The following is an 18,870-nucleotide window of genomic DNA, read 5'->3' on the forward strand; positions in this document are numbered from 1 at the left end:
TTACAATAAACATATGTAGTAGAGTTAATATCGCCATCTGGACGAGCTGGTTCTGGTCATATAATGCTCAGCGATGGCATTTAAATAAAGAAACAAATTCGAATGGAAATCATTGTCTGTGTGTCCAGATGGAAACATTTTGCATCTTTAAAACAACACAAGGTTTTGCACAAATTGGTCAACTACTGGAAACTACTGTGGAAACAAAGACACCTACATCTTGAGGATGCCCTTGAGGTGAGCTAAAACATATCAACAATGAATTTCAATGTCTTAACTATCTTTTTAATACTACAGACCTGTCGCTCTCACATACCTGTCTGTGGTCATGAAGTCGATAAAAGACTGGTGTTGGCCCTCTTGAAGGACATCACTTGACCCCTGCTAGATCCATTTCAGTTTGCTTACAGAGCAGCAGGTCTGTGGATGATGCGGTCAACATGGGACTACATTATATCCTGCAACATCTCGACAGACCTGAGGATCCTTTTTGTGGACTTAAGTTCGCCTTCAATACCATCAAAGGTGCGTTCCCTCAGCACCAAAACAAATTCCTTGTGTGTGTATAAGCACACTTGGCAATAAAGCTCTTTCTGATTCTGATTCTGAACAAGAACAGTTACAAGATTGAATATTGTACACAAAAATTGGTTTATTTTAGCATCATGTCGCCTCTTAAAGATGAATTTTCAATACTTGCCCATGCTTATAAAAGATCACACAATGTAGAGAATATGTTGTTGAGATCAGATGTACATTTATTTTGTAATTGATCTTCTGGTATTGACATCTACATCAACTGGGAAAGCATGATTGTTGTTTTTATTTTACATTACATTACAAAACAGTAACATATTAAAAATGCTTGTAATTTAACTAAATCTAAACTCCAGAGTAAGTGGCTCATTTACAAGACAAATAAGAGTTTATCCAATGTCAAGAGAACCAGAAAAAACAACATGCAAACAGTTTCTCGTCAAACATCTTCCAAAAACCTTTATGACAACCAGAGTAGTTTAATCGCATTACAAAGAAAGTACATTTGAGCTCATTTTCGTCACTATTTTCTGACCTCGGCTGTAATGTGAGTTTCTTTGAAATCATCAGATTTACAGTAGAAAATGCCAGAATATAAACTTCTATAATTCAGAATTCACTGCTTTGAAAGACTGAACACTTTCTGCATGATTTATACATCATTAAATGCACACATTTGTAAAGATGTCAGATTAGAGGGATTCGCTTTGACTGTATTATTGATGATAAAACCACACAGATCAGTCCAATCATTTCTAAACAGATTTTAAATGAATTTGTTAATTTATTTTTAGCCATGTTTAATTTCTTCCAGAATCTTCTGAAATTGAGCTGCTATTTCTTTCATCTGAGGACTCAATTTCGAAGTTTCTGATCTGATGTCTTCTGCTTTTGACTCGTGTTGTCCGTTGACTTTGTGATTTGTAAGACTTAGCAATAGAGTATCGATTGAGCCGTTTAGTTTCTTATGCAGTTCGAGAGTTTTTTCCATTTTCTTCATCACAGATTTCACTCTACTCTGTATTTCATTATTTTGATGATTATTTGTCAGATCCTCAATCATCTTGTCCATGCTTAATTGTACATTTCTAACAGCGTCACCAGTCTGAACTAAATCAAGTTCAGGTTTCTCTATTTGACGAGTGAGAGTTTGATAATTTGTGTTCAGTTCATCAATGCGCCGTTGGAGTTTGTCACAAAGATCTTTGAATTCCCTGAAATATCAAAACATTTTTCATAAGTAGACAACACTAGATATATATTTTCTGTCCTTCTCTTGATAACTCAGATGTCCATCATTGCTAACGTCACAACAGTGTCACAAGCAAAAATTATGATAATAATAGAACAATCTATGTAAAAAAGTTGACTTAAAGTATCTGCAAGTATTATATTATTATTTATAAGTTAATTCATATATATAGTTGTGTGTGTAAAGTAAATGTGATTGTGATCATGATCCGTTGTGGTTTAAGAAGCTGTTGTTGAATACAGTAAAAGTTACACTGTCAATATAATCATGAGTAACTTTAAGCAACTGTATATGATGTACTCATTTGGATTATAATCAGTTGATTATGAAGTTAGTAAAGATAAAGTCAAAGCTTTAAACAAGAAATACTTACGGTTGAGGCATCTCTGGTCCTGTATCAGACATTAAACATTTTAAGAGATTACTCTAATAATTCATAACTTACAAAATACAGTACAAAGTGTAGTATCCTGGAGTATCCACCAGGTGTCTTGTGTGTATTACAAGTGTGTGTGTGTGTGTGTGTTCTGACCTGAAGACAACAATGATCCCATGTCTGTTGCTGTAACTGCTGCAAACAGAAGTAAAGGGATTACTACAGTAAATCAGTATGTAGTATAGGATGATATACACTTGTGTGGATGACAAACACTATCTCACGAAGTACGGGTGGATAATTCATACGATTGGGCGACTGATTTAGCAAACATCTTACCAGTGAGTGAGTGAGTTTGTATGAATCCCTAGAAATTATCCACTTTGTAAAATTCATACAAATTGCAGTTAGGTCAATGACATGACACTAAAGTAAATCTCATCAATGTTAGAAAATTACTTCATTTCAATTTAATTAATCCATGATGCAAAGATAAAAAATATAGCTCATATATTGCTAAATGAAAGACTCACGCTGGACTGAAGGATGAAGTCAAACACTGTGATCAGAGACACTGCTGGATACGGTCACCCGTGTGTGTGTGTGTGTTCAGATCTGTCAAACACACTGAGAAAAATCACCATGAGAAAAACATCTACAATTCATAAGTTATCTTTATTTCACTCGCTGAATTAAAACATTCAACAATCAAATCATTCATCAGTTTTCTGTCCAAGTCATTTACTCTTTTTGAAAAGATCCTATTAGTTTATCTTTTGGAATTAAAACAGTTTATTTGAACTAATCAATTATCTAAATGCATGCACACATCACACATCAAGTCACATAATTTCTAAAAACTACACTGAAATAAACGGTAACACTTTACAATAAGGTTCATTAGTTAACATTAGTTACCTACATTAGTTAGCATGAACTAATAATGAACAGCACTTATACAGCATTTATTAATCTTTGTAAACGTTAACAAATCTTGTTAACATTAGTTAATGCGCTGCATGTGAACTAACATGAACAAACAATGAACAGCTTTATTGTCATTAACTAACATCAACGAAGATTAACAAATACTGTAGCAAATGTATTGCTCATGGTTAGTGCATGTTAGTTAATACATTAACTAATGTTAACTAATACACCTTATTGTAAAGTGTTACCAAATAAACAGCTAAACTATATAATAATGTGTGTTTATACCATGGTCTGGGTGAATACTCGATTCTGATTGGCTGCAGGGTGTCCGTTAAAAAGTGATAGAGGACACCTAGTAAAGTAGTTCTGGTGAAACTGCCTGTTTACCATTCGAAATTAATAAATAAATGCGGGGATTAGCTACCCCTGGGTTATCTTAATCTCGAAAGAGATAGTTAAGAACTGAACGAATCTAATGTGATTTAAGGAAAAGTGACATCGCTAATCTAGTAAGACTTTGTAGGTCTATGTAATGCAGAATCTGGTGTAAAACAGTGGGGGTGGATGTAGCAGGTATATGTTGTTACACCAGATTATGAATAATTTTGTTTTATTTTTATTTATTTTTATTATTTATTTCGGGGCATTTTATTTTGAAAGACGTTCGTGTGCTCTTACTGAGGGTAACGATCGCTGTATGCACGTCGGCTGACGTCATGCACACGAGGGAGGTTCAATTAGCAGTGCAATCGGAGATTCATCCCCTTTCCTGCAATGTCACTTGAGGAGAGGTATGTTTTCATGAGCTCTGTGCACTTGATAAAGAATTTGAGTTATAAGAGTTCATGTTAGGTTTAAACAATCATTTGTGAAAGAGTATTCATTTAAGTATTATATTTGACTATTAATTGGTGTCATTAGATTGTTAAAAATTAAGTTCATTTGTGAAATGGTAATGAGTGTGTAGTGCACTGCGGTAAATGGTGGCGCGGTGTGTACATCACGAGTGAGATATGTTAATGATTAAGTGACTAACATCTCGATTTAGTGAAATTTGAGACACATGCATATAAATGCGTATATTTGGTACGCATACTAAAGATTTAGTCTACTTTATTAATAGATATTGTGCATTGCATTTACTATGTGTTTTGTAATTAACCAACTGGTGTACTTAAACATGTATTTTGTGATTAGCAGGCAAAAGAGCTGAAGTTAACAGTGCCTGTCTGTTTATGTGTTTATCATACAGGTATGTTAATTGGTATCTAAGAAACACTGTAATGCTGTTTTGAACTATTTGCCTATAATTATATATTTTTGTGAATTGATTAGAATAATTAATTATAATATTGTTATTATTATATATATATTGTATGTGTGTGACATATTGCGTGTGTCCTCTTTCCTGCAATGTCACTTGAGGAGAGCAGGCAAAAGAGCTGAAGTTAACAGTGCCTGTCTGTTTATGTGTTTATCATACAGGCATTGTGAATAAATTCGTCATTCATATCACCAGCTTTGCGTGGAACATTCTTTTATTCAAAAACAACTAAAATTACACAACGCAGAAGAACAACCGCTACAAAACTGGTGCCGTGACCTGTCGATTGGTTGATCGTTGTCGACCACCGGGATTGCTGACGTCGAGTTTGACTGGAGCTGTTGGGTGCTGGAGGAGAGACGGGACTCCAATTACCTGTTGCTGTTTCTTCGGTGGAGTCTGGATGTCAGACGGTTTGTGCTGTGTCTAGGAGGAGCCTGCGGATAAACTGTCACGTGAATTCAACGCTAAGATCGCATGGTGAGACTGTTGGACTGGTGAGTTGTGACTAAGTTGGATCGAGCAAGCAACATGCTGGATCATCGAAGAGTGTCATCAACATACCTGTTTTGACTGAACTGTGTGGATGAAGGTTCTACGAATCATCAATTGACTGGGTCTTTGATTGGAGGACAGGGAATCAAGAGACATTTTTTTTTTCTCTCTCTTTTTTTTAATTTTTCTATAGACAATTGAATTCATTTTCTGAGTTAAAACTTGTTCATTAACATTGATTTGTTGCCTTTTGAGAGGGTATTCTGACACCTGAGGGGAATGGCTGCTAGACAAAGCGATGTGGGGTGGGACAATACATTTATGGCTGGTCGAGGGCGGGGCAGCCTTTTACAGTCGCCTGAAAAAACTAGGCTGTTTGGGGATCCTGAGTACTGTAGCACAGGCCGAGGTAGAACAGTTGGTGGTTCTGCCTATGAAAAAAATGATATGCGGGGTAGTCCAATCGCTGCAGCCAGTAACTATGAGTTCGCTTCGCAGGAGTCAGAAATGTCTGGTCAGATGAGTAACCTCATAAAACGAATTGGCAGTGAAATTGGGCAATCAATTAGAGAAAGTATGATGAGGCCTGAATTTCCCAATTATCCATCTGCTAAGAGGTTCCAAGAAGGTTCTAGCGGCCATGTGACTGACCAGTTTAATAGTACTGTCATTGATGCTTCAAAAATGAACTTGATCCTCAAAGCTGAGGTGGCAGCACCTCCACATTTCAGAGGAGATAGTTCAGATAAGTACTCAATCACAGAATGGGAAGATATGATGAGGGTTTATTTGAAAAAAATTGAGGTAAAAGATTCAGAAATGGTTGATGAGGTGATGAACAGAGTTATGGGGCGGGCCAGAGATGTAATGAGAGTATGGCTGCGCAATGGTTCAACGGCTCCTAATATTGATTCTGTATTTTCAGTCTTGAAGCAGCACTTCGGGGACCAGAGCAGTTCAGGTATTCCGTTGGCTGACTTCTATTCTGTGAGACCATATCCCAGAGAGAGCGCTTGGGATTTTTGGATCCGATTAAACAAGGCAGCGGATGTAGCCGAGCAAAGTTTAGGATGGGAAGGCAGGACTCTGGACAACAGGAGCAAAGAGGTAGCAATTATGTTCATCCGTAACTGCCCTGACAAGGAGTTAGCTTTTGTTTTCAAGAGTAAACCGGTGCAGTCATGGAATGCATCTGAGGTGCAAGAGCAACTTGACGAGTTGTTAAGAGAGCGGAAGTTGACAAATCAAGCAGTCAAACAATTCACCATGGTTGTCTCAGAGCCAGATGTCGATGTGCCTTTCTTACCTAAGGTTGAGCAGGGTGCGGGTGTAACTGATGAGAACGCATTGGACAAAGTTTTGTCTTTGCTGGAAAAAGCATTAGTGTGCAACTCGCAGTCCGTGGGGGGTCCCTGGCCTAAACGTACAGGCAATAAGGTTCGAGAATGTAGAGTATGTCACAGCAGTGAACATAGCACGACTGCTCATTGCAAAATGTATAACTTGTGTTTCAAGTGTTTTGCAGCTGGACATGCAAGCTACAACTGCGACAGTCAGAGAACTACGTCCAAAGTGGGCTCCGGTCAGCAAGACAAGGTCACGTCTCAGGGAAACTAGACCGCTCCCTTCGGGCAGAGGACGAGGTGGGGCAGTGTAGTAATCCCTCTGAGACTGATCTTGAGTCTGTTTATTCATTTTACCGTGAAAGCATTGGCGAAACAAAAACAGTGGTATTTCAGAACAACATGCAAGTTGATCAAAGTAGCAGTTTGTTTTACACAAGTGTGTTAGTCCAGGACAAAGTTGAGCTTCAGGGCATGTTGGACAGTGGCTCCATGGCGACCACTCTGAGTGCAGATGTGGTTCCTCAACTCAGAGACGCTGGGGTGCTGGACCGGGATGTCCTGAGTTCTTCTGATATTGTCCTGGTGGGTTGTGGTGGAAAACAAACTGCTCCAGATGGTGTATGGAATCTGAAGCTTGACATTTATGGAATCGGTTTCAATGTACCAGTTCTGATTGTGAGGGGGCAAAAAGACCCAATTATAATCGGCACAAATGTTTTGAAGCCTCTGATAAGTCAGATGAAGCATACAGAGCAGTTTTGGAGGGTGGTAAATAGACCAGACACGCCTATACAATCAGAAAATAGCCAATTTTTGCGCATGCTGTCGTGCACAGAGAGATGGAGGGGTGATTCGATTCCCGACAAGGTGGGTACTCTGAGGCTAAGGTCAGCTGTGACACTCCGGCCAATGAGTGAACACCTTGTTTGGGGTCGTTTGCCCCCAGGGTCGGTGCTGTCTGTAGGGAGCACAGTAGTCATCGAACCAAGTACTTCACGTTGCGTGCATCGGAATGTGCTGGTTGGGAGGGTTGTTTCACCTTTGTGGGGTGATGGCTGGCTGCCTGTAAAGATGATCAACCCAACCAACGCAGAAATTGTGTTGAGGAAAAATGCGAAGGTGGCTGATGTGTATCCTTGCGTTGCTTTGGAGGACCTTGAACAAACCACTGACAGGGTGGTTAGTCAAAATGCGGGTGCAGTGCGTTCTGACAGGTCGTGTGGTAGTCTAACGGTGAGAGACTTTACATCTAGAGAGGGTTCGGTAGGTGACAGCAGGTTGGATGACTTGGGCCTGGGCAATCTAAACGTCAAGGATTGTGAAGTGTCTTCCTTTTGGCGAAATAAGCTTGTTGACCTATTGGAAGAATATGAGAGTGTGTTTTCCAGGCACAGTTTGGACTGTGGTGAGGCGAAGGGGTTTTGTCATCGTATCAGAGTTACAGATGACAAGCCTTTTCGCCTCCCATACCGCCGTCTTTCTCCCGCCCATTACTTGAAGTTGAAAGAAACCTTAGATGAAATGGAAGAGAAGGAAATTATAAGGAAATCGAGCAGTGAGTTTGCGTCACCATTGGTCTTAGTGTGGAAGAAAAATGGTGACTTAAGGATATGCACTGATTTCCGTTGGTTGAACGCACGCACGCTGAAGGATGCTCATCCTCTTCCTCACCAAGCGGATGTACTTGCAGCTTTGGGTGGGAATGCGTACTTTAGTACCATGGATCTGACTTCGGGGTATTATAATATCCCTTTGCACGAGGATGACAAGAGGTTTACGGCGTTCTGTTCACCACTGGGGCTCCATGAATATAATCGATTACCTCAGGGATTGTGCAACAGCCCAGCAACATTTATGAGGATGATGCTGACTGTGTTTGGGGACCAGAACTTTTTAAGCCTTCTTTGTTACTTAGACGATTTACTGGTTTTCGGGAAGTCTGAGGAAGAGAGTTTGGAAAGGCTTGAGATGGTGTTTCGACGTCTAAAAGACCACAACTTGAAATTGTCCCCTTCAAAATGTAGGTTTTTGAGGAAGTCTGTAAAATTTTTGGGTCATATTGTGTCTGAAAAAGGGGTGGCCAGTGATCCAGCAAAAATTGATGCCATTGTGAGTATATCTGAAAAGGATTTGATGGAGGGTGATTATGTTACGCCATCAGCAAAGAAAATCAGATCCTTTTTAGGTATGGTGGTATACTATCAGCATTTCATTGAAAATTGTTCTATGCTGGCTAAACCCTTGTTTCAGCTTTTGACAGGACAAAAAAGGCAGAGAATGGGGAAAGGTATGAAACGATTGAAAAAAAGTCGTACACTTTCTCCGATGGATTGGACTGATGACTGTAGAGCAGCCCTGGAGAGTTTGAAGTCTGCTTTGGTGAGTCAGGTTTTGCTTGCGCACCCAGATTTTTCAAAGCCGTTTTTGTTGTCCGTGGACGCCTCTACCAGTGGGCTTGGGGCCGTATTGTCGCAGGTTCAGGGGGGATGTGCTGTGGCAAGGCCTATTGCCTTCGCGTCAAAGTCTTTAAATCATGCGCAGTCGAAGTATCCAGCACACAGACTTGAGTTTTTGTCGATGAAGTGGGCTATTTGTGATAAATTCAGCCATTGGCTACGGGGCCACAGATTTACTGTGTGGACCGATAATAACCCACTTAAGTACATCCTCACAAAACCCAAGCTGGATGCATGTGAACAACGATGGGTAGCTAAACTAGCGCCTTATGATTTTGACATTCAGTATATTCCAGGACCGAAAAATGTAGTAGCAGATGCGTTAAGCAGGGAACCGTTTGCGACTTCGAGAATTCTGCACAGATTGACGAGGACACCATATGATATTTTGCTGCATGAGGCAGAGGCTGTTGCGGTCAGGCAGGTGCAGGACGTGTTCCATCTTTCATGTGAACGTGAGGATTGTGAAGGGGGAGATCAGCTGGCAGAACCTATAAATGCTGGTGGTAATGTGTATGTAGGGACCGCTCACTCTACTGGTAAAGTCTCTCACCAAGATTTGTCTGCTGTTCTTCGTTCTCAATCTGATTGGGAGAATGGGGCAGCCATTAGAAGTATGTCATTTGTGCAGCATTTAGAGAGTTTGGTGGACGTAGAGCAGAGTGAGCTCCGTAGCCTTACACATGGTGAATTGCTGGAAAAACAAAGTCAGGACCCTGTGATTGATAGAGTGAAGTACTTTGTGGAGAGAGGTAGACGCCCGTCTCGCAGAGAAAAAGTGTTTGAGTCTAAAAGAACTGTGAAGATACTACGTCAATGGGGTAAACTTACCTTAAGATTGGGTGTTTTGTACAGAGTTTCCAAAAATCCAGTGTCTAAGAAGAAGACTTACCAGTTTGTGGTGCCCACAGCTCTTCGAGGTACTGTTCTGAAGGGAGTACATGATAACGCGGGTCATCAGGGCCAGCATCGCACACTATGGTTGGCTAGGCAACGGTTCTTCTGGGAGTCTATGGAAGAGGATATAAAAACATACGTTACTGAGTGTAAGAGGTGTATTTTGAGTAAGAGGCCTGAGCCGGAGGCAAGAGCTCCATTAGTGTCGATTCACACGAGTGCCCCTCTTGAATTGGTGTGTATTGACTTCTGGTCAGCGGAGGATTCTAACAACAAGACTATTGATGTGTTAGTGGTCACTGACCATTTCACAAAGCTCGCTTGTGCTTATATGTGTCCGAACCAGACTGCGGAAGCTGTTGCACGTGTCTTGTGGAACAAGTTTTTCTGTATTTATGGCTTCCCGGGTCGGATACATTCTGACAGGGGCGCGAACTTTGAGAGTTCACTCATGGTCGAATTGTTGAGATTGTCGGGTGTGGGAAAATCGCACACGACCCCATATCATCCCATGGGTAACGGACAAACAGAGCGATTCAATCGTACTCTAGGGGATATGATTCGTTCGCTGCCTCCAAGATCTAAAGTCAAGTGGCCACAGATGTTAAACACTCTTACTTTTGCTTACAATTGTACGAGACACGAGACCACTGGGTTTCCACCATTTCTCTTGATGTTTGGCCGAACACCAAGATTACCAGTGGATATTCTGTTTGAAAATGTCATGTTACAAACTGAGACTGTGAATGTTCACAAATATGTTCAGTCTCTTGAGAAAGACTTAAGGGAAGCAATGGTAATTGCACAAGAGCATGCAAAAAGGCAGCAAGCTAAACAAGCGGAGTATTATGATCGGAAGGGTAAAGGTCATTCTCTTGAGTTGGGTGACAGAGTACTTCTGGCGAATAAGGGTGAACGTGGAAAAAAGAAGTTAGCTGACAGATGGGAAAAGGTGGTGTATGTTGTTGTGGGAAAAAGGGGTGATCTGAACACTTACCAGATTAGGAATCCTGGGACGGGTCGTACCAAGACGGTGCATCGGAATCTACTGATGCCTGTCAATTTCTTGCCGGTGCCAGCTTGGAATGATGGTAGTGATGATGGTGATGATGTTGTGGATTCCTCTGTCTGTGTCTCAGCTGATGGAGATGATCAAACTCTGAGTGATGATCGGACCTCTCGCTGGGTGTCCGATCTTAATGCTGACGCAGATGTGACCATCATAAAGTCTGTGGAGTGCTCTAATGCTGATCAGAGTGATGTTTTTAGTGACACTGCTGTGGAATGTGACACTGAGTTGGACAGTGTACCTGAGTGCAAGACTAATACGGACAACATTCCCGTTTCTACTTCATCTGTATGTTCTTTGGTGTCTGATGATTTTTCGGTATCAGCAATTCTAAGTGATAAATGTGCTTCTGAAGTTAACGAGTGTACTCCAACTGTTGCAGAAATGTTAACTCGTGTTTTAACGTCAAGTGTACAAGGTCATCAGAATGTAAGAGTCCCTGGTTTACAAGAGGGTTATATGTCAAGATTTGGGAGACTCGTTAAGCCAGTTAACAGGCTTATACAGACAATGTCTACACAAAGAGTTCATGCAATTCATGACATTTGATTGGTTATATTAAGGAAAGAAAAGTCTTTTGGAAAGAGTTTGTTTTGATTTTTTTTTTTGCCTTGTTTTTGTAATTACAATTTTTTTTTTTTTTGAGTAATGTACATTTACAGGTACATTGTTGGTGTCATGAGTAGAACTATGTATAGGGCATGGTTTTCTGTGGGTAATTTGGGGATTAGCTACCCCTGGGTTATCTTAATCTCGAAAGAGATAGTTAAGAACTGAACGAATCTAATGTGATTTAAGGAAAAGTGACATCGCTAATCTAGTAAGACTTTGTAGGTCTATGTAATGCAGAATCTGGTGTAAAACAGTGGGGGTGGATGTAGCAGGTATATGTTGTTACACCAGATTATGAATAATTTTGTTTTATTTTTATTTATTTTTATTATTTATTTCGGGGCATTTTATTTTGAAAGACGTTCGTGTGCTCTTACTGAGGGTAACGATCGCTGTATGCACGTCGGCTGACGTCATGCACACGAGGGAGGTTCAATTAGCAGTGCAATCGGAGATTCATCCTCTTTCCTGCAATGTCACTTGAGGAGAGGTATGTTTTCATGAGCTCTGTGCACTTGATAAAGAATTTGAGTTATAAGAGTTCATGTTAGGTTTAAACAATCATTTGTGAAAGAGTATTCATTTAAGTATTATATTTGACTATTAATTGGTGTCATTAGATTGTTAAAAATTAAGTTCATTTGTGAAATGGTAATGAGTGTGTAGTGCACTGCGGTAAATGGTGGCGCGGTGTGTACATCACGAGTGAGATATGTTAATGATTAAGTGACTAACATCTCGATTTAGTGAAATTTGAGACACATGCATATAAATGCGTATATTTGGTACGCATACTAAAGATTTAGTCTACTTTATTAATAGATATTGTGCATTGCATTTACTATGTGTTTTGTAATTAACCAACTGGTGTACTTAAACATGTATTTTGTGATTAGCAGGCAAAAGAGCTGAAGTTAACAGTGCCTGTCTGTTTATGTGTTTATCATACAGGTATGTTAATTGGTATCTAAGAAACACTGTAATGCTGTTTTGAACTATTTGCCTATAATTATATATTTTTGTGAATTGATTAGAATAATTAATTATAATATTGTTATTATTATATATATATTGTATGTGTGTGACATATTGCGTGTGTCCTCTTTCCTGCAATGTCACTTGAGGAGAGCAGGCAAAAGAGCTGAAGTTAACAGTGCCTGTCTGTTTATGTGTTTATCATACAGGCATTGTGAATAAATTCGTCATTCATATCACCAGCTTTGCGTGGAACATTCTTTTATTCAAAAACAACTAAAATTACACAACGCAGAAGAACAACCGCTACACCTACAACGGCTGTGAGTAACCATAGCAACAGGCAGTCACATGCTCTATCATCTAACGTTAGATATTATAGCCTAATACAACAATGAGCGACTTCGTGCTATTTCTTTTAACATTTATGGAGACTATGGCAACTTTGACGACTTGTATACTGCTGAAGAAAGAAAAAATGTAAATAAAACGGAGAAAATTACACCGCTGCTGCTCTGCTCCATTGAACTCTATTGGTAACGACGTAACTTGCGACCATTGGATAACGATGCTTTCGGGAAACGCACCCCTGAATGAGACCCTGCGGGAGTTTTACGCAGCTGTCCAGACAACCAAGGCAGGAGAAGGCTGAACGTTACAGCGTTTCAAGCCTAAGGAGCCTGAGGCAAATGACCCTCTCTTTGATCTGATTAATTTATTGCCCTCTATAACGTTAAGCGCAAATCGCTGGAGCGCAGAGCTAACGTTAATTGTTTTTTTATTGTTGTTTGATTAATTGTTTTATGTGTAATAAAAAAACTATGCCTACCTTTGTGTTTCATGAAAAAAAAAAATGCATTTGTGAACCTGAAGGGATACGAGCTAAGCGGACTATAAATATCTCCGGTTGCTAAATAATCAGTCAGGCAAGGCAAGTTATTATTTGTAAAAACTAGATTTAGCCTAATTAAAATATAAACTAATGTTTTAAAAATGTTTTATTTGGCAAGTGACCATGGTATAAGCGGGTTAATGCCCTCCGAGGTGTCCATTGTCAGGTTTTAATGGACTTCGGCGGAGGCAACCGTCCTCCGCTGCGCGTCGGCCGGTTTACGCCTCGCCGTCGTCCATTAAAACCTGACAATGGACACCTCGTCGGGCATTAACCCTTACGTAATAGAAATCATAATTTGCTATAAATAAAGAAGTATGAATATTGTTGCCCACCTGGAGAGAGTGAAGAGCGTCTGACGAGGGATTCGCTCCGACTGAAACACTGATCAGATATGTAAAATTTTGCCAGGGCACTGCAAACATCCCATTGGCTGAGGTGGAGGTGTCTGAAAGAGGTGCTCTGTTGGGAGGCGATGGTTAGCGCCCCTAGCTAACCCGTTATGCAAATCTATTATCTTTCACTTGTCTGGGCGATATCTGGAAAAGGTTATTTTCATGTGACATCACTGTATGCCAAGTTTCCCAAGAAACAAAAGACCAACGTATGGTCCACACAGCTAAACAAACACAACTGTCAACTGATGAAAGAGGAAGACACAGTTTGAGAGCTTCATCGAACCAAAGGTCCCCTTTAGATTTAACTTGTTTCTAACAAGGAATTAACCATACATTTTGGTTATGTTTTAATCAATGCTGACAATCAATATATATATATATATATATATATATATATATATATATATATATATGGTCCCACTATATATTAAGTGGCTTTAAGTACTATGTACTTACATTGAAACGAATAATTTGATACAATAGACTTATTGTGTACATACATGTTTTTACATTGTACTTATATTTAAAAAATAACCAGCATGTAATTACAGCTGTAACTAATTTATGTAATTACATCTATAATTACACAGCTGACCCATCCCTTATACTTAAACCTACCCTTAAACCTACCCATACCACCACAAGTGTTGTGCAAGTTACTTCCAAACTGTAATACATTAGGTATTACTTGTTACTGTTATTTAAAAGTAATTCATTACCTTACAACATTACTGTCTCAGAATTGTAATGCGTTACATTACTCATGTATTACTTTTGAGTTACTTTCACCAAAATAACTAAGTATAACTTAACTTTTGGCCTGTAACCAGTGTTGGGAGTAACGCATTACAAAAGTAATACATTACAGTAACATATTACTTTTTGCTGTAACGCAGTAGTGTAAGGCATTACTAATCAATTTTCAGTAATATTTTACTCGTTACATGTTCAGTGAGGCTTGTATTACAGTTGTATTACAGTGTATTGTCTGCTTTTACTTCTTAAAGGCAACAGACTATGTGAAAGTTTTAAAGCAGTCTTTTAGTGCCGGTTCAGAGCGGTCACGTCTGTAACATTGTTTTTTCCTCATAAATGCGAACACGAAAACTAAAATAAAATGAATATTTTAAGTTTTATGGAGACTGGAGAGCCAACCCTTCCTCATCCGATTTGCGCAGTGTAATTAACAGAATTACAAAAAATAGATTTTACCTCCTATTTTTTTGTCACGCATGAATGTGTGTCTTTTTCCTAATATTAAAAATAAAACATAGACTGATATTTGTCTAATGTCTGGAGTCCTTTAAGGAAGTAGCCGATATACGTTTCAATACATGTATTTTCTGAGAATTTTTATTTCAAGGTTTGACTGCAAATGTCATGTCCATAATGCTGGACTTCCCCAATTTTAAATAATTTATCCTCAACTAGTTTTGTGGTGTAGGTCTACGTATTTTATAATGTTAACTTCAAATAATACTAATAGCCTAATTTAAAGATAAGGCAGCATTGGATCTGGACGGTAATGAGAATAACGCTGGAGTTGGAAGAGGTGTGTCGCGATTCTGTAGGTTCGTGGATGTGGCGAATCGCGATTTCGGTTTCATATTGCATATCGTTACAGCCCAAAAGTTAAGTTCTACTTAGTTATTTTGGTGAAAGTAACTCAAAAGTAATACATGAGTAATGTAACGCATTACAATTCTGAGACAGTAATATTTTAAGGTAATGAATTACTTTTAAATAACAGTAACAAGTAATACCTAATGTATTACAGTTTGGAAGTAACTTGCACAACACTGGTTAGTGCATGTTAGTTAATACATTAACTAATGTTAACTAATGAACCTTATTGTAAAGCGTTACCAAATAAACAGCTAAACTGTATAATAATGTGTGTGTAATAGGAATCATAATTTGCTATAAATAAAGAAGTATGAATATTGTTGCCCACCTGGAGAGAGTGAAGAGCGTCTGAAGAGGGATTCGCTCCGACTGAAACACTGATCAGATATGTAAAATTTTGCCAGGGCACTGCAAACATCCCATTGGCTGAGGTGGAGGTGTCTGAAAGAGGTGCTCTGTTGGGAGGCGATGGTTACCGCCCCTTTTCTAGTTCACCCGTTATGCAAATCTATTATCTTTCACTTGTCTGGGCGATATCTGGAAAAGGTTATTTTCATGTGACATCACTGTATGCCAAGTTTCCCAAGAAACAAAAGACCAACGTATGGTCCACACAGCTAAACAAACACAACTGTCAACTGATGAAAGAGGAAGACACAGTTTGAGAGCTTCATCGAACCAAAGGTCCCCTTTAGATTTAACTTGTTTCTAACAAGGAATTAACCATACATTTTGGTTATGTTTTAATCAATGCTGACAATCAATATATATATAAATATATGGTCCCACTATATATTAAGTGGCTTTAAGTACTATGTACTTACATTGAAACGAATAATTTGATACAATAGACTTATTGTGTACATACATGTTTTTACATTGTACTTATATTTAAAAAATAACCAGCATGTAATTACAGCTGTAACTAATTTATGTAATTACATCTATAATTACACAGCTGACCCATCCCTATACTTAAACCTACCCTTAAACCTACCCATACCACCACAAGTGTTGTGCAAGTTACTTCCAAACTGTAATACGTTAGGTATTACTTGTTACTGTTATTTAAAAGTAATTCATTACCTTACAACATTACTGTCTCAGAATTGTAATGCGTTACATTACTCATGTATTACTTTTGAGTTACTTTCACCAAAATAACTAAGTAGAACTTAACTTTTGGGCTGTAACGATATGCAATATGAAACCGAAATCGCGATTCGCCACATCCACGAACCTACAGAATCACGACACACCTCTTCCAACTCCAGCGTTATTCTCATTACCGTCCAGATCCAATGCTGCCTTATCTTTAAATTAGGCTATTAGTATTATTTGAAGTTAACATTATAAAATACGTAGACCTACACCACAAAACTAGTTGAGGATAAACTATTTAAAATTGGGGAAGTCCAGCATTATGGACATGACATTTGCAGTCAACTTGAAATAAAAATTCTCAGAAAATACATGTATTGAAATGTATATAGGCTACTTCCTTAAAGGACTCCAGACATTAGACAAATATCAGTCTATGTTTTATTTTTAATATTAGGAAAAAGACACACATTCATGCGTGACAAAAAAATAGGAGGCAAAATCGATTTTTTGTAATTCTGTTAATTACACTGCGCAAATCGGATGAGGAAGGGTTGGCTCTCCAGTCTCCATAGAACTTAAAATATTCATTTTATTTTAGTTTTCGTGTTTGCATTTATGAGGAAAAAACAATGTTACAGACGTGACCGCTCTGAACCGGCACTAAAAGACTGCTTTAAAACTTTCACATAGTCTGTTGCCTTTAAGAAGTAAAAGCAAACAATACACTGTAATACAAGCCTCACTGAACATGTAACGAGTAAAATATTACTGAAAATTTATTAGTAATGCCTTACACTACTGCGTTACAGCAAAAAGTAATATGTTACTGTAATGTATTACTTTTGTAATGCATTACTCCCAACACTGACCACCACACCTGTCCCTAACCTTACCCACATCACACCTCAATAGCAGCAAAAGTGTTTTACAATTCAACATGAGCACACTAAGTACATTGTACTTCTTTTTCAATGCAAGTACATAGTACTTAAAGCCACTTAATATAAAGTGGGACCAAAGTGGGTCAATATACTTTTGTATTGTAATAATTTCACTGATTTAATTTCACTGATTTAATCATCAGAATCATCATTTAATCATATGTTATCTGAACCACATAAATTATAGTTGATTTATAATTAATGAAGTTGATTTGGCAAAAGAAAAAATGTTGTGATTACAAAAATATACAGTATATATATATATATATATATATATATATATATATAGGAAATATACAGACATTGAATAAAGTTATCAAACACTTCACAGTCTTCACTGCATAAATTATAAATTAAATATAGATTAATATGCTTATTAAAGCTAAGTTAAGTCGAGAGCAGAATGATTTTCTTTGTCTTTTGTTCTTTGATTAAAATGAATGACAGAGAGCAGGTTTATTAGGTCTGAAGCACTGACCTAATAAACCTGCATCTCACACACATAAAATTGTATTTAACTCATTTAATACTTGATTTAACTGATTTAAGACTTTAACTCATTTAATACTTGATTTAACTTATTTAATACTTGATTTAACTCATTTAAGACTTTGCTTAAGAGGACTCTGCAAAGCAGACATGTTGGCAAATATTTGCATGTTTTTGCCTTTTGGCAAATATTTGCATGTTTTTGTCTGTTGAAGTGCTGTCTCCTCTTTAATCCATCCAGGTATGGTTTATATCTTTCAATCTTCCAATGTATTCATTTTGCATTCATTTGTTTCCCAAATTCATGATTGATTTAAAATTAGCTGCAAGAGATTATATTGTATGCTATGATAAATGGTTGTGACGCGTGTTGTCATGCATTGTATTTTTGATATGTTATTACCGTTGTGATGTTGTTGAGACTGCTTTGAGTGCGCTGTGGAGAGGTGATCAAATCACAGAAAACTTCTCTCATTGCTGTATTCTCTTCAATCCATCCAGTGCCATCTACATGCTCATGATAATATAACACAGTCTCATCCCAAAAAGTCATATAACTGACGTCTTGGGACGTCTTTTGACCATACGCCAATATCCGCCTTTTTAGGGCCCCCTTAAACGTCGGTAGATGGCGATCCCGGGCCGTCATACAACTGACGCTTTACCTTTAACGTCAGTTAGGTTTAGGTCTGGGGTAGAGTTAGGATCCCATAACCTCATCTACCGACGTTTAAGCGGGCCCTAAAAAGGCGAATATTGACGTATGGTCAAAAGACGTCCCAAAACGTCAGTTATATTACGTCTTGGGATGAGACCGGGTTGGATAATAAACCCTCCGTCAGCAGCAGCAGTTCCAGTGTCCCGTGTCGTCTCTCAATTAATCACAACGCAGTTCGTAACAGTGGTCAGAACTGGGCCGGTTACACTAACAAATGTTTAACGTGATTTGGGGCCGCTTTCACAAAGCTATTTTAGACCGGTCCACGAGTGCGAGCACTCGCTGCTGCTTTGGTGAGATGAGGCGTAGGATCCTGGGCAATGAGAGATTGGTCATCAGACGCGAACAATTCAATCTCGGACATCGAAACAATAGGGAGGGACAAAATGCTGAAAACTGTCGAGGAATGTTGGTGAGTCGACTCTCTCAT

At 38.6% G+C, this 18,870-nt stretch overlaps 1 protein-coding gene across 2 annotated transcripts in view; it reads right to left on the minus strand.

The window, feature by feature from the left end:
- The window catches only part of LOC120461256 (uncharacterized), a 48,303-nt gene extending 32,721 nt beyond the window's left edge, over positions 1–15,582 (minus strand). The window contains exons 1-2 of one of the 2 annotated variants that reach the window (XM_089131753.1): positions 15,517–15,554; positions 2,699–2,792 (exon numbers count right to left, since the gene is read on the minus strand). The gene's annotated coding sequence lies outside the window, so the exon portion shown is untranslated. Of the gene's footprint in view, positions 1–2,698; positions 2,793–15,516 lie in introns of both variants that reach the window. The other variant, XM_089131751.1, reaches the window with a different exon arrangement.
- Positions 15,583–18,870: the final 3,288 nt, after the last annotated feature.

This window comes from Pimephales promelas, chromosome 1, assembly GCF_988280905.1.
Source record: "Pimephales promelas chromosome 1, fPimPro1.hap1.1, whole genome shotgun sequence".
NCBI lineage: Eukaryota > Metazoa > Chordata > Actinopteri > Cypriniformes > Leuciscidae > Pimephales > Pimephales promelas.